The following is a 22,378-nucleotide window of genomic DNA, read 5'->3' as shown; positions in this document are numbered from 1 at the left end:
GCCAGTGTAGACAGCAGCACGACTGAATCAACCTGTATATTCCTATAACACTCAACAAACACATAAACGCATGTGTGGAAAATACAAGTAAAAACAAAATAAATTCTTGATTTCACAAAACAGAAAATAAAAGACATATATCATGAATAACCTCATAATATAAATCAATAATCAATATAGCACATGTGAAACAAGAAACAATAAAAGAGCTAAAAAAAAACATAATATCTCCCCCTAACATATACATCCCATAAAAACAAATACATCATGAGCCAATAAATAATACATCATGAATCTCCTAAATACAATCTAAAGCTCCCCCTATCAACAAAAACACAAAATCTCCCCCATCAACATGTATAAATACTCCCCCCTTTTTGTGACAAATGGCCAAAGGGCAATCAAGACTCATCATCAAAAGGTGGAGGTGGGGAAGAATGTCGAATACTCGCCAGATCCGCACGTAAAGCCTGAAGCTCAGCCAACACATCCACCAAAATCTGCCCATGCACCGCCTGAACGGTCATGACAGTCTCCAACGTACCCCGAAGGCTGGAATCATCTGAAGCAGAAGGCGGAGGATCAACTGCGACGGTGGGATCGACAAACTCCTCAGTAGATGGATCACCAGATGGAGAAGGCCGAGATGCATCACCTGTAGAAGAATCTACACGTGGGCATTTAGAGCTAGCTTTCATCTGAGCCGCTCTTTTCCTAAGAAAGGCAGCACTTATAGGGGCGATGATATGAACAGGCTCGGATGCAGGAAAATCCTATAAACCCAAATCTAACAAAATCCTATGAATGAAAACCGGAAAGAAAAGACCATGCCCCTTCGAGCTACTCCTATAAACCTCAACTAATGTGCTAATAAAAAGAAAGGGAAAACAAATAGAAGCATCGGTGACAAGAGCATACAAAAAAGCACATCTCTCAATGGGAATAGTGTGTAAATGAGAGATAGGCCAAATGGAATGACATGAAATCTGGAAAAATAGATAATTGAACTCAGTAAGCTCATGAGAGGTGATACGAGGATCAGTACTCTACTGAATGGTAGTACTAGTGATGAGTGACATGATGTCGTCAAGAGGAGGGGTCTCATCATAAGGATAAACAAGCTATTGTACCAAAGGTACACCAAGAGCAGAGGCCACTACTTGAGGAGTAATGACATACTCTTTTCCCCTTATCCAACTCTTCACAAACTGAATGTTGGATGAAGTAGAGTGAATAGAAAGGTTCGAATAGAACTCTCTGATCAGAACAACCGAAGGAGGATGATCTACATCTAAAAGAGGCAACCAACCTCTACGATCAAAACTCATATGAATCTTAGGATCAACCTCCTTAAATCACTTTCCTCTCAGCCCACACCTTCCTATAGACATTCAGCTTCTCAAAAGTTTCCTGATTTTTTGGACTAAGAAACCTATCACTCTGGAAAACAAGGGTAGAGGAGGTGGAGGTTTTCTTATGGGCTCTAGACTTCCTAACCATGATGCTAAGGGTAGGAAAGGAAAGACCAAAATAGAAATCCCAAAAAGAAAACAAAGAAAACCAAGGGCAGACTACATCAGACAGGGTTAGAGGGAAAACAACAATATAAAATATCATTCTATATGATGCATGAACTGAATGAACATATGATTCATGCTCTAATGCATTGAAAACCATTCAATTATACTTTAGAAACCAATTATTGACTTGAACATAGAGTTTTAGTACAAAAACCCCAAATTTTGAAAAATCCAAGTTCACAAATTTAATCAAATTGAGAAAATTAATCATTACACTAGATAGAAATCATCATATAATGACATAATTAATCAATTACACAAGCCAATTTTACCAATTACAATCCAATTGAACAAAAACCCCAATTTCATGTAGTTTCAAACCCTAGAATTTCAAATTGTTCTCAAATCACCAAATTGATCAAATTAAGGCATGGGAAACATGTTTATAACATCTAAGAACAAAAACCCAGTGATCAATTTTGAAAGAAACCAACACAAAATTAAAAAAAACCCCAAAAATCTATAGGTCCGAAAATTACACCTAAAATGTATGAAAAATGTAAATAAAATGAAAAAGAAAGGGTAATAAGGTCTTACCAGCACTTGAAGACAAAAACCCTTAAGAAAAATTAGGAAGAAAATGAGCAGTGTGATGAGCACATGAGAAAAGCCTTTTAAAACACCTTTTGATCGATTTTCAATCGGTCAAAAAAATAGATTTGATCGGTCAAAAATCACATTGGATCAATCTAGCACCAATCGAGAACCGATCGAGTCAGGCAGATTCAAACCTAATTTTTTGTCACATTTTCGATCGATCGAGCAACAGGTTCGATCAATCGAAAATCTGGAAAAAGCAGTTTTTTGAAAAACATAGCATTTTAATGCAGAAACTCCTCAAAGCACATTGTTTTATGAATAAAATGCATGAGTATGAGATGTATATTTTTTCAAAAACACTTGAATTCAACCTAGATCTTCCAAAAACAAGATTTTCAAACAATTTGTCGTCAAAGCTCAAACATTAAAACATATTTTGCATCAAAATCAAGGAATTTTTAATCTTGGATGGCCACAACAAGTTTACACACAATATAATGTACTCAGTTTAGCAAAGAATAACTTATGTAGTGTGTACAACTAGAATAGCTTGAAATACATGTGAGGTGATAAGTAAATAGTGATCAATCACAATTTCTATAAAATTTATCACATAAGTTTGAAAGTGACTATCACCTAAAGAGTTACATCATATAACTCTCACATCTCCTACAATACAAGCTTGCAATCATGTAAGTTTCTTGTTTTGCCTCATAATGTACGCACCAATTTTATTTCAATTTGAATTTTATTATATCCCAATAATGTACAAACCAAGTTTATTATTATAAGCCGAGGTTACACCTTATATTCTTTTTGTGCATGTGCTACACTTTCTCGAGCACAAAATCATATAATATGCACTAAGGTGTTCATGATTGGCTAGTAAACAGTGGTGAGATGGTTATTTATTCCTTTCTCTTAGGATTTTTTAGTCCTTACAATCAAAAGCATGTAACTTCAAGATCAAGATCATGTGATCAAAAACTATAAACAACTCCGACACAACATGCACTACAGAGCTAAAACTAGCAAGGTGCAGTAAAATAAGCTCGACCAAGCTAAACAAGGTACATAAACATGTTATGTAAAGATAATATGGTCAATCTTGATTTCAAATCCATGAGAATTAATGCAAAACACATTTTTCCTTCCTTTTATTTTTGAAAAGAATAACAAAAACAACCTAGTATGAAATGCATGAATGTTATGCAATGCAAATCCGAAAAACAAAGAAATCAAAAACAACAAAGAAGAATGATCACAACGGATAGAGAGATGAAGCACAAGGACCATGTCAGAAAGACTCAATTAGATCGAGCCTTTTGCATCCAAAACTTTTTAGATGCAACTCTTGCATTGGAGTTATTATTCATATTGGAATGCTGAGCAACTCCAAGATTGGAATAAAGGTTTAAAGTCTTTATGAACTCACCAATAAGTACCATGAGATCTTGTGGTTGAGGCACAAGTACTTTTGGTCTTGAGACACAAGTACTTTTGATTTATTTACTCACTTAGCAGCATGCAACTTGAAACAGTTTAAACGAATGTGTCCAGTCTTTCCACAAATATGACAAACCCATAAAGGTCTATCATGCTCCTTATCCTTATGAATGGTAGGATTCTTAGGTTTAGACTCTTTAAGATCAACCCTAGTTTTCCTAGGAGGTGTAACTTCTACTGGTTTGACAATCTCACTCACGAAAGGCTCAGAAGAAGAAACAAAGTTTATGGAATGAGTCTTAGGTATAGAGATGCTATCTTCAAAACCTAGACCAGTTTTGTCTAAGGGGGTTTTTTGAATACTCAACATGTGTTCAAGTTTGGAACTAGCAGACCTATTTGTTTGTTCTCTAGCAACAGATAATTCAAGTTCCAAATTCTTAACTTATCAAGTAACAACATGTTCTCAATCTTCACCTTATCATGCAATTCATTAGCATCAAATTATTTCAAGAGTAAATTTTTCTTATCAAGTTCAAGAGAAGCAATTTTCTGTAAACCTAAATCAACATTCATAGTATCCTTTGCAGCAACCTTGCAAAGCTTATTATAGCTTCTTGCAAATCAGTTTTTTCAAAGAGTTCCCCATCAGAAGGGTTCTCATCAATCACAACATTTTCATCAACTACAGCAGTAGCTGTGAAAGTAACGAAGTTTCCATCCTCATCACTACCAGACTCATGATCATCACTAAGGGTTACATCCATAACTTTACCCTTCGATCTCAAGATTGTAGGACATTCTGATTTCACATGACCATGACTATGCCCTTGACAACCAAAACATTGTTGACCCATAGAATTATTAGAGGTTTGACCTACTTTCTCTTTAGGTTTATCAGTATTGTTCCCTTTAGTGGGTTCATTCCTCCTAAAATTCCTAGGTTCAACATTGTTTTTACCTCTTGCCCTTCTGTTATTGTTCCTAAGAAAATTTCTAAAATTCTTGGCAAGATATGCAATCTTTGTAGCAGAGATTTTATCATCAAATCCATTCCCATCAACATCATCAACTGACTTAAAAGCCATTGATTTGGATTTGTTTGTCTTGGGTAGGTCTAACTCATAGGATTGGAGAGATCCTACAAGTTCATCAACAGGGATGGAGTCTACATTCTTACTTTCAGTAATGGCAGTTACTTTAGGTCTAAAATCCTCAGTCAAGGATGTAAGTATCTTCTTAACAATCTTTGGTTGATCATAAATTTCACCCAAATTATAAGCAGAATTAACAATATCATTAAGCTTAGCATAGAATTCATCAAAACTTTCATCATCAGACATTCTAATACTTTCAAATCTAGTTGTTAATTGCTGCAGCTTATTGATCTTAACTGCCTTTGTGCCTTCATACATAGTTTGGAGAATATTCCATACAGTATGAGCAACCTCAACATTAGAGATCCTCTTGAATTCCTCCATAGAAACAATATTAAAAATAGCATTCATGGCTTTGCTATTAAAAGTGGCTGCTTTTTTTTGATTAGTTTGCCACTCACTTACAAGACTAGTTGGCTTCTCCCATCCATATTCAACGAAATTCCAAACTCTCTCATCAATAGATTTCAGGAATGCTTTCATCCTTACTTTCCAGTAAGCATAATTGTTCCCATCAAAATGAGTTGGGATCACAAGAGAGTGACCGTGTTCCATGACAACAGGGATTAAGGATCAACTCTTTGATCAAATGATCTAAATGCTACAGCTAACCTGCTTTGATACCTATGTTTTTAGACCCCTTAAAACATAAGTTGTTTAATCTAGTTATTTAGCCAAGTAATTACTTAGGTAAATTATTCAAATCTAGGTTAAAACAAGTAAATCATATCAAGTAAACAATGCAGAAAATAAAGAACACAACGATATGATAACCCAGGAGAACCAAACCGATAAAAAACCTAGGAAGGATTTAACCTAGATATTCTTAAGGTAAAACAGATCCACTATGAAAGAATAGCGACTTAGACCACTAACATCCTATTACTACTTCGAGTAGATCATGACCACGTGACAGCTCTGAGTTCATGGACTACTTCTTTCCTTGATCCACAGCAACCACAAGTACTCTCACTTGTGTTTTTCTTTAAGCTCTTTAAACAGCAATTGAAGTGATCACCAAGCTCTCGACATCAATCTTGATCTTGATAACCCTAAGTGTGTATGAAGGCAAACACCTCTAGATCTCACAAGAGATTCACACACATAACATATCAACAACATTTAAAACGTGGCTAGGGTTTTTCTTTTTATACTTAAAGCAAAACACAAAACCCTACACGTCATATGAGCTTGGGCTGAGTTGGAAAATTTTGCAGAAAAACAATCTGCACGAGCTTCGATTGATCGAGTCTAATTTTCGATCAATCGAGCCTTGCAAAAATTGAATAGTAATTTCCTGCAGTTACTTGACTCCAACTTTATACAGACACACATTTTGAGTAGCCTAAATCTAGACTAAACGTTTTGATCATGGTTTGCCAACATATACATATTGAAGTTCTAATACATTAGTTCCAAATTTCTTAGAACCTAACAAATTTTTTTCTTAATATTTTATGTAACTTTTCCCATAAGATTAATATTGTTGACGTCCTTTGAAGATGATACATAAAATTTTTGAGAAGAAGGAGAGAATATACTAACACATAATATAAAATTATTAAGTTTGCGTGATTTAAATTTGTGGCAAAGAAATTAATATTACTATGATAAAGGTTTTTATCTAAATGATATATAGTAGTTTTTAATAGTCTTTTAAGTCTACAAATTGCTCAATCTATAGGTCCATACACATTCAAAGAATGCTATCTAAATTATGAATTATATGGTCCTTTATCACACATACAAATATTTTGATTCCCCTAATGTATGGTAAAGGAAGGCATGTGTGTATCTAGCTTTTTCTTGATTTGTGCTACATAATTTAATTAAATGGATGATATGGCTGAATTCTGTTGAATAAAATAAGATGCAAAGAAAAAAGAGTAAAAATATAATATATAGCAATGAACATCAAATTATCCAAGTCATGCTATGTAAAATAAGAACATTATATTATTATATACTATATGCATAATGTAGTAGGATAATATATAACAATCAAAGATAATAAAAAAGATAAAAACTTAAAACACAAAACTAAATCACAATAACCCAAAGTAGAATTCTAATTAACAAAAACTCATCAACCTAAAATACCAATGCAATAAAAATAAACAAAAATGTGAGAGAGAGAGAGAGATGGATGTAACGTTTTTGTGTGAGAAAACTATGCATAGAATGGTAGAGAAAATGTCAAATTTATAGTGAGATGATGAGAATAAGAATAGTCAAAATAAAAGAAGATAAAATGATAAAAAAAAAAATAGTGATATTAAGATAGAAAGTAGTGGGGAAATGAAAATGAAAAAGGAATGGAGAGATACTGGAAAATTAATAATAAAAATAATGGTTTTTTTTTAGGGTGAATAAAAATTATTGTTAAAAGATAAGATATGCACTCTTAAGAATGTACGGCATACCTCAATTCATTGTTGGACCACGGACAGTATCATTGGTTTGTCTAGAGCTTAAGGGGATGGTCTTTATAGTGGTAGCCTCATGAGACAAAAATAAACTATCAATGAGTAACAATAAATAAATGGTCTCTCCATGAGTAAACATGGAAGAGGGAGGGGAGGCACACGCAACTCATTTTATTATGATTAAGACTGCACAAACGTACCAAGTCTTCACTCAAATGGAGCCATTGAACAAAAGTAAAATCTTCAATCTTCGCAAAATCTACGGCTAGTCCATCAAGAACCACATAATTTAGCAATGGAAGATACATTAGTTCTTACACCATATTTTATGAAATTTGATTATATTCCTTCCACCCATGTTCTTGTTTCATTATGCCATTTCTAAAGACAAGATTCATCTCTCACTAAAACAACTTAAAACATAAAACTAAATCACAACAGTCCAAAGTAGAATTTTAATTAACACAAAAATTAATCAAAACCTATAGTACGAATGCAATAAAATTAAAATAAAATAACAAAAAATGAAAAACAAATTGAGAGAGAGAGAGAGGTAACCATTTTGTGTGAGAAAATTATGTATAGAATAGAAGAGAAAATGTCAAATTTATAGTAAAATGATGAGAATAAGAAAAGTCAAAATAAAAGAAGATAAAATGATAGAAAAAGAGTGATATTAAGGTAGAAAGTAGTGGGGAGATGAAAAGGTAAAAGGGAGGGAGAAATGTTGGAAAATTAATTATAAAAATGATTGTTAAAAGATATTTTAATTTTTAAATAATGAAGTTTTTAAAACCAAAAAGAAGAAAAAGAAAAAGGAAAGATTTTTTTTCTTTCTTAGGAAAGAATAGATTTTGTTAGGGGTGATTTAGCTATGGTAAAACATGACTTTTGGGTTACTTAAAAAAGATCTAAGGGAAAAAAGAAAAGGAAAAAAAAAATTGATGGAGTATTTAAGTTTATAGTGGATATTAATTATAATGGTGAACTTATAGTGCATATTGTTGACACATGCTAAAAAAATTGAAGAAGTTACAACGGATAAAGGATGTGAGGAGGTTAATCTATTGGTGACTATCAAAATTCCATATAATAGTAGCATCTGAAGAGCCTAGGTTACTGGAGAGATACATAATAGAGTTGAAGATAGAGTAACACCTTAATTTAAGGAAATGCTCAATAAATGTCAACCAGTAAATCTAAAAATAAAAAGATAAAAAGAAAATAAATGATAACATGACGCTGATGTGGCTTAACTGGAGCATATCAACAATAAATGCTACGCTTTAGCTTTTAGTAATATATTGAATAGATGAGTGTTATAAACTACATGCTATCATTAAGTGTCAAAGTTTCACATACATATACGCTTAAACAAGGTAAGGGTAGAAGTTTATCTCAAAGTTGCTTATCCTTTTAAATGTTTCTCTAATTCAGTCATGCATGTATGATCACCCATGCACATAATAGACACTCAGGGAGGAAGATAACTTGGGTCCAATACTATATATAAGGGGCTATCATAGAATTAGTAGTTATATAGTTAAAGATGGTCAGGAAGAAAATATTTATCTTTATGACTTTAATGGGTAAATTATCTTCTCTTCATAAATAATTGTATGTAATTGAAATCCAGATTAGTATTTTATGGAGCAAGAAAAGAACAAATAGCAAACATTGATCACCAAAATAGGAAGAATGCAATTGTTTAACAAAAAAAAACCCCCTAAAATAAGCATAAATCTCATAAATCAAAGATCCACCAGCTTTATCTAATTAAAGGAGTGTCAATTTTATTGAAAGATGATAATGAAAATCATATTTGTATTTCAACATAGATGATTATAATTATCTTCGTTTTATTTTTCCCAACTTACAATAAGTGGGAAGGAGATTAAAATCCAGGTTTTACCAACACCCCCCCCCCCCCCCCCCCGGGGGCACCCCACCAAAAAAAAAAAAAAAAGATTTTAATGCTAGGTACTAATCACAACTTCCTATTCTTATTCGGGATTTTTGTATACCTTACATGCTAATGCTCTTTTCTAATTTCTCAATACTTCCCATAATTTGCAAGCTTCTAAAAACAAGGATTCCCTATTAAAATTACAATGAAAAAAGTATTTCAAAGATTACCAAAAGCTTTTACTTTTCCAAGTTTTCTCACTCAATGTCTCTTTAATTTGAAGTCTCGAATGATGCGAGTACCTTCTTTCTCCTGTGGTTTCCTCTACAAATTCCACCATGCCATTAAAAAACTTTCAATATTTTCAATTTGGTCAGAGTCTTATTTTCTATAAAACACGTATAAATATTCAATGGTATTATTGGTTCTAAGAATAACGATAGTGGATAACATGCCCAATGTTAACAAAGCACTGATTTTTTTCTTGAATACAAATTGAAGTAACAATGACACTAGTTCATCGTAAATAACCCATAGGATCTTTTGAAGGTCAGGTGCTCTACAAACCTGGTGAAAAAAATTTAATTCCTTTGTTCATATTGGCATGTCCTTGTTTAGAGAAGAATAATTACCAACAGGACATGCTATCAGACTAACCAAGTGCATCCCACATTTTTTTTTTTAATTTAAAAACACCTGCCATATAGCACATCAAACAAGGCGTTAAAGCATAATATATCTCAAGAAACCAAGAGAAAATGCTATAGCCAGCATGATTAAAAGCCACCAAAAGTGCAAAAGCTAAGGCTTAAGATTTACAGATTATCAAAGCCAAACAATCAAGAAAAGTTACAATTGAAAACAGATGCAGTATAATGTAGAAATCTATTAATGCATCCAATAGTGACATAGTATAATGTCATTGTTTTGGAGACAATTCTTTGTCCTTGATTAAATATTGCTCATCAATTAGCTTCTTTTTTTTGAACAATTTAAAAGGATACATGACCCTTCCTGCCAAAATTGTGTATTAGGTAATCCAAGGAAACTCTCCTTGTGGGGATGAACCCAAGATGCTTGGATCTACAACTCATCCCGAGCCTCCAACCACTAGGCTGCACCTTGACGGGTACTTACCAATCAATTTTACCCTCCTGTGATCCAATCTCTAGCAAGTAATTTTTAGCTTCCAAGGCTGCCATGCAACCTAGATCATTAAAGAAACCAAGTAAACTAAGTAGAGAAGACCTTAATACATATATTGTGAATAAAGTATAACTTAAGTGGAATAGGTCTTTTTATTCAAATTTAAAAAGATAAATTAAATTTTTCAACAAAACAAAAATATTGGTGATAGAAACAGGTTATCGGAACATTGGTAGATGCCATGGCCAATGGTATAATGAAAGTGAAAACCACTACTAACATGATTTCTAATTTTCTATACAACTGTTCTGAAAATTTAGAATGAAACAGAAACCAGCAACAACCTCTCCTCCCCCCCCCCCCCCTCTCTCTCCCCCAAAATCTTGAGACCTAAATGAACATTTCAGAAAGACGTGTTCCCAGTAGCAGATGTTAGGACATATGTGATTCAATGTTAGGTGCATATGTCACTATTTTATGTAATTGGCTAATCTTTTGACAAAACGCACTTTACTTGTAATTGGGTAGATCTAGGATGTGTTTAATGTTTCAAGAAATAAGGTTTCAAGTTCAATGTTAAAACCATGCAAGTCTGTCCAAGAATCAAGTCAGAAAGTGCAAGATTTTAAAGCTCCACAGCTAGCTCGATAGATGGCTATCTATCAAGGTTTATGAAATTCAAATTTATGTTTTGTTTTTCATCCAATCCGTGGGTATATGTTTGGGCTTTCTTTTCTCACAACCCTAAACAAATATAAGGATTATTTTAAAGGTCGTAAAAGGTTACACACAGTTGCACAAGAGCACAATTCCATAAGTGTGAAGAAAGTTGTGACCGGTGACCTAGTTTACCCTAGTTCTTCATTCTCTTCAAGAAGCTGCTATTTTTGTACACCATAGGGTTTTCTAACCAAGCAACTTCATGATCTTCATTGTGTGATGAACAAAAGAACTTTGCAGCCAACATCCTTCTCAAATTGGTGATCAAGTCGCGTACTAGGATCCGCGTAATTGGTTAGTTACGTACTAGGAGCCGTGCATTGAAAATGAGAGATTGTCACTACCGAACAAGTCCAATTGGGTATTGGGGGAAGGGTTCAACTGTAGGTTAGTATAAGGTACTAAGATTCCTTTACTTGTAACCGCTTGTTTTGATAATAGTGAATTCTCAAGAGTAGTGACCTTAAAATCACCCGGTGGGGTTTATACTATGTAGGTTTTCCCCATTCGTAAACAAATCACCATGTCAATTTAATTTCCACTGCATACTTAGTTTAATTGGTGATTTGTTTGTGTTACCACGTATATTGCATGTTAATTTGATTAATTAATAAACTTGGTTAATTAATCAATTAATTCATCACAAGGAGTCAATACATTTTTGGCCTATCAAGTGGTATCAGAACAGGCACACTCTGATTAGGTTTTAATCTTTGCTGTGTGATCCATTGACTCCTGTTTGTCATGCATAGAGGACAGTTTCTTATTATACCTCCTGTATTTGATGGCACTAACTATGCATACTGGAAAGTACACATGAGAGATTTCTTTTAGTCTTTAGATGAGAAAGTGTGGCAAGCTGTGGAGATAGGCTAGACCAAGCCTACAAAAGCACCGGCTGACTGGGATAATGCAAAGATCAAGGCGGAAAACTTCAACAGCAAGGCATTGAATGCTCTATTTAGTGTAGTCACTAATGAGGAATTCAAGAAGATATCCTCCACTGAAACTGCTAAGGAAGCATGGACCATTCTCCAGACAACCTATGAAGGAACTAAGGCTATCAAGGATTTAAAGCTTCAGAGGCTTACTACGAGCTTTGAAGAGATCAAGATGGAGGAGGATGAGTCATTTGATGAGTTCTATGTTAAGCTCAAGGACATAGTGAACTCAGCTTTTAATCTTGGGGAAACCATTCCTGAACCCAAGATTGTGAGAAAGGTGCTTAGATATCTACCCAAGAGATTTCATGCCAAGATCACCACGATTGAGGAATCAAAGGATATTGACAAAATTCCTTTGACTAAGTTGGTTGGAAATCTGTTGACCTATGAGTTGGGTTTGACGAGGATAGGGAAATCAAGCAAGAGTAAGAGCATGGCTTTGAAAGCCAAGAGCAGTGACACTGATGAGTCTTTAGATGACGAAGATTCTAAGATGAAAAATCCTATATTACGAGGCAGTTCAAGAAGTTTATGAAGAATGCCAACGCAAAAGGATTTGACAAGGACCGAAAGTAATCCAATTCTTCACATTTTAAGAGTCAAGACAAAGGGAAGAAGGATGCTAGGGATGGTGGTCAGTACACTATTCCCTCAGGACCAAAGTGCTTTGGGTGTTAAGGCTTCGATCATATGAAACAAGAATGCCCTACATATCTCAAGACTATTGGGGAGAGTAAAGCACTTACTGCTACCTTAAGCGACATTAAGCCTGAGGATGACTCCGATAATGAGGATGATGGAATCCTAAATGCTTTCACTGTCACTGTAAATCCTACTGAGGGGATTGTTGAAGATGGGGATGAAGAAGAGGAATTGGTGAAGTCTAAGTTTGAAAAGATGGTTGAGCAAGATGACATCCACACAACCTATGCAAAGTTATATCAGGTCTCAAAAAAGCATGAGAAGTTGTATAGGTTGACCACCAAGAAGCTTAGTGATATGGAGCTTGAGTGAGAAGAAATCTCTACAAAGTTTAATGGAGCACTTAGATTTGAGAATAATTTCTTGGCTAAGAGGACCAAGAAACTTAAGGTAGAACTGTTCCAAGTCAGAGCACAGCTGGAAAGGACTTCAAGCGCTAAGCTCGATGAGATGCTCAGTCTTCAGAAATCTGCTTCTAATCGAACTGGTTTAGGGTATGATTTCTCTTCTCCTAGTATTGCTTCTACTAGTACTTCTGTTTTTGTACCTCCTGTTACTAATGTTGAAACTGAGAATAATGATGTTAATAATGAATTAGCTAGTGAGAACGTAAACAAGGTTAAATTTATCTTAGAAGCACCTCCTAAGCTTGATAAGAAAGAGATTAAGAACCCTAGGGCTAAGAAGGGAAACTCTTAAAAGCCAAAACAGAAAAAGTAGTATTTCTGTCATCACTGTGGAGTAGCTGGACATACTTGACCTAATTGCTATAAGTGGTTAGCCACTCAAAAGAGCAACAGTATGATCGCGTCGAGAGACCAAAATCTGTTTCCATCCTCTTTTTCTCCTTTTGGAGATCTTCTCAAAGCCCTCATGTTCCTTTCAAACTTGAATGGTTTTAACTCTTCCCCCTCACTGTCGGATCAAGGGTTCGCTAAACGGAAAGGTTCTTCCAAGGTGTGGAAAGAAAAGGGCTCTAAGTGATTCCATCACTTCTTCTCTCTTTCCCCTTCTTATTTTTGTGTGTGCATTACTTGTGTGTTTTGCTTTATTGTTTTGAGTTAGTCTAGTTTTATGCATTACTTTGTTTTTATTTAACATGCTTTGTTTGTTTATTTTTCAGTTTTTGTTTTTTTTTTTTTCATATAAAAAAAATTGAAAAATCAGAAAAATACAAAAACAATGTGTGAATGTGTACATTGGTACTTGTGTACCTTGGATGGCCATTGAAACAAAATTTTCTAAACTTTGTATCTCTTGTAGCTTAAATGAGCATTTCTATGCATAACTAAGCAAGTGAGTTTTGTGGCTCGTGTTTGTGATGAGTAAGGTTAAGTGATCTCTTGTACTTAATACTCGTATCATTCTTTTTGACGGAAGGACTAAAAAATCCTAAGAGAAAGGCATAAATAACCATCTCACCACTGTTGCCCGCCAATCATGAAATGACATTTGTATGTTTCGGCATAGCAAAAGTGCAATGTCAAAAGCTTAACATCATTAGGTATTTCTTTTCTCTCTCTTATATGTCCATGCATGATTTGCTTAAAAGAAAAATAGGCAAAGAAAAATGAAAAGCAAAAAGAATCAAAATGTTTTAAATATAATTGCAAGCGTGAATTCTAGGAGATGTAAGATTTATAGGATGTACCTCGAAGGTGATAGTCCCCATCAAACAGTTATGATTGTGTGTGAGTTAAAGTGATTTTCTCATATCTCAAATCGTCATAACATGTAGACACTTATGCAATCTTGCGATATTTTTCACACACAACACGCAATATTCTTTGCTACTTTTGATATATGTGCAGGACAAAGAATACATATGTTAATATATGCTCACTAAACTGTCTTAACTTGTTTTTGAAATATAAAATTGGTTAGACTTATTTAGTGTGTGTGTGTGTGTGTGTGTGTGTGTGTGTGTGTGTGTGTGTGTGTGTGTGTGTGTGTGCGTGCGTGTGTGTGCGTGTGTGTGTGTGTTTTGGGATCTAAATGCCTATCATTTTATTTTTGAGAGTTTAAAATGTTGTTTGGATCTTTGGTTGAGTTGCATGTTCGATTGCATTCATAACTGTGTTTTTCTCTTCTTTGAAAAACTGTTTTTAAGCAACCTCAACAGCTCCTCAACACCTCTCGATACCTAGCTTATCTATCGAGCTCTTTAGTTTCTTTTTATCACAATCTTGATAGCTTCTCAATAGCTCCTCGATCCATCGAGAGACTTTTTGTCTACTCGATAGCTCCTCGACAGCTACCTCGATCCATCAAGCTTGTTTTTGTTGTGGATACTAGCTCGATAGCTGCATCTGTCAAAGTTTGAACCTCAACACCTCTTAACACCTCTCGATCTGTCGAGATTTAAGAGGTTCTATTTAAAGGGTCAGTGTGATTCAGATCTCACTTCTCTTAATCTCTCTTGATACTCCCGTGTCTTCTCACCACCCAACTTCTCTCTCTCTCTCTTCAATCTCCCTTCCTAAGAGCTTTTCGGCCTCAAGATCATTTTTCTTGCATCTGGTATAATCTTTATCTCTCATTCTTCATGCATTTCATGTTTTCTGACCTAAATTTTGGGGTTTTTCAAAATTAATGGAGTTTTTGTGAAATTTTTGGGATGGGCTTTATGAAAATGACTTTAAATCATCATGCATTGCGTCACATCTACATTATAACACTGTTTCATGCATTGTAGATGAATTTTTACTTTGTTGAACTGATTGTGTGCTGGTAGGATTGGATTGGGTTGAGCCCATGATGTTTATACCATTGCATATCACACGCTCATGCATTCTCATGTGTACGTACTTTACATTCTCTATATTCTTATATATTGACTGTATTGGTGCTTTTCTGCGTGTCTCTTTCTCCCTCTCTCTCTAGTTTACGTTAGTTGCGTCATGGCACCTAAACGTAAATCTACTCCGTCCTGGAACCCTCTTCGTTCCGAGACATCCACTTCCTTTAACCCCACTCCCTCTCACGTCTGATTCCGTGATGAGAAGTCCAAATCAGACTTCTTTGAGAACTTTTCTAAACGAGGCGTTCATTCGGAATGCCAAGTCATTTTGTCGGACTTCTCCAACACTGACCTACCCACTGTCATTCATAGTTGGGGTTAGGAGTCACTGTGTGATGTCTTGGTCACTTGTCCATTCGTGCTTATATAGGAGTTCTACTCCAACATGCATGGATTTGACTACTCAGTAACTCTTTTTGTTACTCGTGTTCGAGGTACGCGCATTATGGTCACTCCGGATATTGTATCTGAGATGCTCCACGTCCCAAGGGTAGCGCATCTTGACTACCTCGGCTATCATGAGGATTTTACGCCATTTTTCTGTTCCTTTTCCCGTTTCCGACCACTTCCATGTTATGTGTGCCATAGACGTCGCTACCATTAAACAAAGTGAGGCGCAGTTACGTTCGAGGCGGTCCGGGTCGGCAGCTCCTCCCACTCCTTCAACTTCATCCACCTCCGCTCCCTCTTCCTCTGTGGGTGGTGTGACTCTCAATGCAATCATGGCGCAACTTCAGCACATGGATGCTCGCCTCGACACTCTTAGTGATGAGTTATGTCAGGTGAACACCCGTGTCAGCCGTATTGCCAGACGGCAGGCTTGCCTTGGTGGCTTTGTGGAGTCTCCCTCTCCTCCTCCTGAGGCATCCAAGGACGACGAGGCATTTGAGGACGATGATGACTCTAACGACGACGATGATGATGTGGATGGAGATGCTAGCTCTTCCAGTGATGACGAGATATCTACTTGATACTCTTACCCTTTGTCACTCATGACAAAAAGGGGAAGTAGTTTTGGATATGAGAATAGTCATACTCATAGGGGGAAAGTTAGTATAAGAGATTTTTATTAGGGGAAGTGTATATTGAGGGATGTAGTGAGGACTTGTATGTATCTTTTTCTTTCTTTCTATTTTAGATACATTTCATCTTGTATATTGGTCTTTTGACCACTTGACATACATTGTACTTATATTTGGTTTATATATATTTTGATGTATGTTCTTTCACCTATCTTTACATGTGTTGTTTCTTTTCTCTCTTTACACACATGTCTCTTATTTAATGTATGCAATCTATTATTTTTGTTTCACATTAAGATGTCTTGATGAGTTTTGTTTAAAGTGTTTCAGAAATATAGGTTGTCAAAGTCTACTTGCCATAAACTCTCTTCTTGCAAAATTTTTCAAGAGTTTGTGTTAGGATAGATTTTTATTGTATTCAACAAGTGAATATGAGTTGAGTGATTTATGACTTCTCTTATATCTCATTTATTTGCTGTGGTTTTGTCACGGATTGCCAAAGGGGAAGATTGTTAGGACATATGTGATTCAATGTTAGGTATATATGTCACTATTTTATGTAATTGACTAATCCTTTGACAAAACGCACTTTACTTGTAATTGAGTAGATCTAGGATGTGTTTAATGTTTCAAGAAACAATGTTTCAAGTTCAATGTTAAAGTCATGTAAGTTTGTCCAAGAATCAAGTCAGAAAGTACAGGATTTTAAAACTTGATAGCTAGCTTGATAGATGGCTATCTATCGAGGTTTATGAAATTCAGATTTTCTATTCTATTTTTCATCTAATCTGTGGGTATATGTTTGGGCTTTCTTTTCTCACAGCCCTAAACATATATAAGGATTATTTTAAGGGCCGTAAAAGGTTACGCACAGTTGCACAAGAGCACAATTCCACAAGTGTAAAGAAAGGTGTGACCGGTGACCAAGTTTGCCCTAGTTCTTCATTCTCTTCAATAAGCTGTTGTGTTTTTATACCACAGGGTTTTCTGACCAAGCAACTTCATGATCTTCATCGTGTGATGAACAGAAGAACTTTGCAGCCAACATCCTTCTCAAGTTGGTGATCAAGTTGCGTACTGGGATCCGCACAATTGGTTAGTCACGTACTAGGAGCCGTACATTGAAAATGAGAGATTATCACTACAGAATAAGTCCAATTGGGTATTGGGGTAAGGGTTCAATTATAGGTTGGTATAAGGTACTGGGATTCCTTTACTTGTAACCGCTTGTTTTGATAATAGTGGATTCTCGAGAGTGGTGACCTTAAAATCACTCGGTGGGGTTTTTGCCGTGTAAGTTTTCCCCATTCGTAAACAAATCACCTTGCCAATTTAATTTCCGCTGCATACTTAGTTTATTTGGTGATTTGTTTGTGCTACCACGTACATTGCATATTAATTTGATTAATTAATAAACTTGGTTAATTAATCAATTAATTCATCACAATGGGTCAATACGTTTTTGGCCTATCAGCAGAATCACTTCTATTGGAGTCAGTAAGCAACAACCTGTTGTTATTTATTTATTTATATACCACTGCTAATTGTTTTTATTATCTCAATTCTTATAGTCAATTACAAAAACTGTCAAATTTTATGCATCCCAATGTAGCTAAGTGATGAACAAGAAACATTTTCCCACATCAAAGGATTTTTTTTTTTTTTTTTTTTTTTTGTGGGTAAAATGCATTTAAAAAGACAAAAAATCTAAGCCTAGTCAAATATCTTGCGATAAGTTCAGTTTGTGAGATTAAAGTTATGCATAGGCTTAATTTATATTTTGTGAAGAAATCATACATACATATCACCCAATCTCAGGTCACCAAGCACTAAAAAAAGACAAGAGTCCAGCTCAACCTTGAAGTGACAACCCATTTTATCTTAATTTAAGGGGTCCAAAAATGGGTGGGACAAAATCAAGTTCCAAATATTCACATTTCGAATACTCCATCTCCATGTTCTTAAAAGCTAAGTTAAATCAGCTTGGGTTTGCTCAAGAATGAGCTCAACATCTCAAAAGAATGTGTTTAAATCAAGACTCAACAGTCATCCAATTGCATAGAGAAATGGTGATCAAGCCATGTCAAACAAATCATATATAGATTAATTTCTTCACAACCCTAGAGCACAAGTTTCATCATTTCGATAAAGAAGAACAAAAAAGGTACATGGTCACACAAGGTGAGACTAATTTTGTTTTTAAATCCACAAGCGCATAATGGACAAGAAACAAAGCTGTTTAGAACCTTCTTAACTATACACCTATTAGGACTGAGTCAAAAAATAAATATTAAAATTTCCTTTTGTTTATTATCAGTTTCATCGGTAAAGGGCAACTACATTCACTAATGTGTTGCACAGAGAAAATATGCAACAAGTAAATTAGAGACATTGGCAAATTTAGAAAGCATAAATATTCCTTGTTCTTGCAGTTAGGCCCTTCATTATCTGGTGGGCAATTTGATCAAGAACAAAGAAACATGTAAACCAGCAGCTTGCAATTGAAATATGCATCTGAGTAAGCAGTACAAAGAAGAGAAGTGAACCAGGCAATTAAGTTCAGCATTATATCAACTAGTCGCGGGCTTCACGTGTTGCACGTGATAATTTTTTTAGGGTAGTTTCATTAAATTTATTCATTATTTCATTTAGGACTAGTTTAATAAATAGTAATGTAATTTATAATCATATTTTCATTTATTATAGAAACAATCACAAGTGTAATATATAAATATATATATATATATATATATAATTTCTGTCGTATCAAATCAAAACAATACAATTTTTCTCAAGAATTCAAAAGATAAGTTAGCAAAAATATTAATTTTTTAATAAAAGTTATTTATAATATTTTATGTATCATTAAAAATTATATAAAATTTGAAAATTATTCTTTTAGTTTTAAACAAACTTTCTCAAACCAGAGTCTTTCTACCATTCAATCAAAAACACCGAGAAACTTATCTAAAATTTCAATAAAACTCAACAAAATTACAATTCAAAAAATAATAAATAATAAATAAAAGATTGCAACTCTTTTTTCTTGAAGAAAAAAAAAAAACCAAGAGTACAATTCCAAAGGGGAAAAAGTAGAGAAGTTTTTTGAAAAAAGAAGTATTGTGTTTATGCCGTCATATATAATCTAACCTAACGTCTAATCTAACATATGAAAAATGAATAGATAAATAAATAATTTTAAACACAAAATAGAATTTGATTTCTTAAAAATCTCAAAGAACACACTAATGAGATAAAGAAGATGAAAAACAATATAAAATATTCGTAAACGCTTAAAACAATTACTCAAGCATCTAAGAACATCATATAACAAAGACATAACAATTTGTCGTTAATATATTAAACATAATATTTACAAACAATGAAAAGAAACTGTACAAAGACCATTGTCTTCAACCATACTAATTTTTCTTTATCAGCTTGTCTAGAGTATCCTGTTATTTTCCTAATAAAATAAAATTTGACAACAATACAAAATATGAAATATTATAATATGATTTTCCTCAATTCAGATCAACAACAAACACCATTTATTAAAAGTATTTAGTGTTGTAAATAAAATGATAAAAACAATACTCGCATTAAGGAACACATATGAATTAGTTAATAATAGGACAATAAGAGAACGAACCTCTAGTAGGAGATACTCCTATGAGCAGTTACCAAGTTGTACAATGATTAAACAAGACCTGTGAATATCTTTTTATAGAAAATTTTTAAAAAGTAGAATTCTAAAAAACAAATATTCATCAATCTAAGGTAGAGATACAGGGAAAATATAAAATTAAAAAAAAAAATCCAACAAAAAATGAAAAAAAAAATTGAGAGAGAGAGAGAGAGAGGGAGAGAGAAATAATCTTTTTTTGTATGGGAAAAATATGCATAGAATGGAAGAGAGTGGTAAATTTATAGTAAGATGATGGGAATAAAAAGAGCCAAAATAAAGGAAGCTGAAGTGGCAAAATAATATGTAAAGTTAAAATCGTCCAAGATGAATATATATAAACAATAATTTTCCATTGATTTATTATTTAGTTTTTTTTTTTTTAAGAAGAGATTTATTATTTAGTTATAACATCAAAATTAAAGTAGATGAATATGTAAAGTTAAAACCACCTAAGATGAATTTGTAAAGCCAATATATTTATATATTTAATATTGTAAAAAATTAAAGGTAAAAAATAAATATGAAAAAAGACTAATTATGTAGCCAATGATGTGGTGATGAGGTGGCACAATAGGAGTATAGCAACAATAAATGTTATGCTTCAACTTTTAGATATATATAGATAGATATAGATGAGATAAACATAATTTTGACCCAGTTAAAAATAGGAACAGAAACAAATGCACTTTATTACCCACACAAAACATATAATCCCATATAAAATGAAAGGAGCAGTGTTGCAAACATAGAAGTTCCAAAATCAAAATTTAAATGATGAAGGGGAGAGGTAGAAGATATTGACAAACCTGTGCCAGCAGCAGTAACAGCCTGCCTATAATTCTTATCTTAGACATCTCTGACAGAAAAAACTCCAAGCTTATTTGTCTGGGTGGTCCCTAGCTTTGTGACAACATAGCCACCAGAATCGAGTTCCAGCTGACCATCCAAGAACTTGGTGGTTGGTTCATGCCCTATTGCAAAGAACAATCCCAATACCTTGAGATCTGAAACCTCCCCACTCAGCACAATCTTCACCTTCAACCCTCCAAGACCCTATTATTAATGTTTTTGTCCTCATAGGCCCCCACGACCACCGAGTTCCATAGAACTTGAATCTTAGGATTAGTGAAGGCCCTCTGCTACATAATTTTTGAAGCCCTAAATGTATCTCTCCTATGGATGATGTACACAATGGACCCATACTTGGCGAGGAATGTGGCCTCCTCCATGGCTGAATCCTCGCCTCCAATTACTGCTAAATGCTTGTTCCTAAAAATGGGTGCAACACCATCATACATAACATGGCTAATATCCCTTAGTTCCAAAACCCTCCTGAGCCCTCACCAAAACCTAGAAGTCTAATCGCTTGGCGATGACACTCGTTGCCACAATGAAAGAATCAACAATGACAGCCTTAGAATCAGTGAAGATCTTGAAAGGAGTGGTGGAGAAATCCACCTTGTTAACGATCTCAGTTAGAATCTAAATGCCAAAGCGGAGTGATTGCTTCCAGCATAGGTCCATGAGCTCAATGCCATTAATTCCATCTGGAAATCTTGGGAAGTTCTCCACCTCAGTGGTCGTGGTAAGCTGGCCACCAGGGACAATGCCATTAGCCATCAAAGAGGATGGGCTTCAACTCTATGCGGGATGCATATATGGCAGTGGTGTGGGCAGTTGGGCCACTTCCATTGATGCACTACTTTGTTTTAAGGGTAATACTAACGAAGTACTGAAAGGGATTAAAGGAGATACCAAGCACTTTCATGGGGTAAAAGAAAGAATGCTAATGCTAACGGAGTACTGAAAGGGATTCTCAGATAGAACAAAACAGGAAATTCCAAATTTAAAAAAGAAAAAAAAAGAAAATAAAGTAATATAAATATATTGAAGGTGGAAATACAATTATATATTAATGTCATCCTAAAATCCTCCATTAGCTAGATTGTGAGTTCATTGATCTAGAACTTGACAAAATTCAAAAGCCCTAAGTTGAATCCATCATATTATGAATTTGTGAGGTTTCCACGATGTCTCATTATATGAAGATGTCTTCTCTAATCTCATTCCTTAATTTTTAATTTTTAATTTTTCTATATTCTATAGTAATGGCATAATGGATGCTATAAACTATAGAATGCAAGAATCTCAGGATTTGTGTTTATGATTGGAGATTGTGGGTTAATAGGACGAGATTTATGCACTTGAACCTTGAGGAAGGTGTCTCTCCACATAAGGACATTCATCCGTCCATCCTTAGGTCATGTCATTATATTTGGACAATCAAGTTGAGGGAGGACC

General features: G+C 34.5%; 2 protein-coding genes and 1 pseudogene across 5 annotated transcripts in view; 1 reads left to right on the top strand and 2 right to left on the bottom strand.

Moving 5' to 3' along the window:
- The window catches only part of LOC126717233 (uncharacterized), a 170,511-nt gene that overhangs the window by 34,753 nt on the left and 113,380 nt on the right, over positions 1–22,378 (top strand). The gene's annotated exons all lie outside the window — the stretch shown is intronic.
- Positions 402–21,712, bottom strand: LOC126716472 (thioredoxin reductase 2-like; annotated as a pseudogene).
- The window catches only part of LOC126717234 (thioredoxin reductase 2-like), a 131,551-nt gene continuing 119,289 nt past the window's right edge, over positions 10,117–22,378 (bottom strand). For both annotated transcript variants that reach the window (XM_050418723.1, XM_050418718.1), the window contains exon 4: positions 10,117–10,176. The gene's annotated coding sequence lies outside the window, so the exon portion shown is untranslated. The remainder of the gene's footprint in view (positions 10,177–22,378) is intronic.

This window comes from Quercus robur, chromosome 3 (assembly GCF_932294415.1).
Source record: "Quercus robur chromosome 3, dhQueRobu3.1, whole genome shotgun sequence".
Lineage (NCBI taxonomy): Eukaryota > Viridiplantae > Streptophyta > Magnoliopsida > Fagales > Fagaceae > Quercus > Quercus robur.
This window is presented reverse-complemented; position numbering and strand designations above follow the sequence as displayed.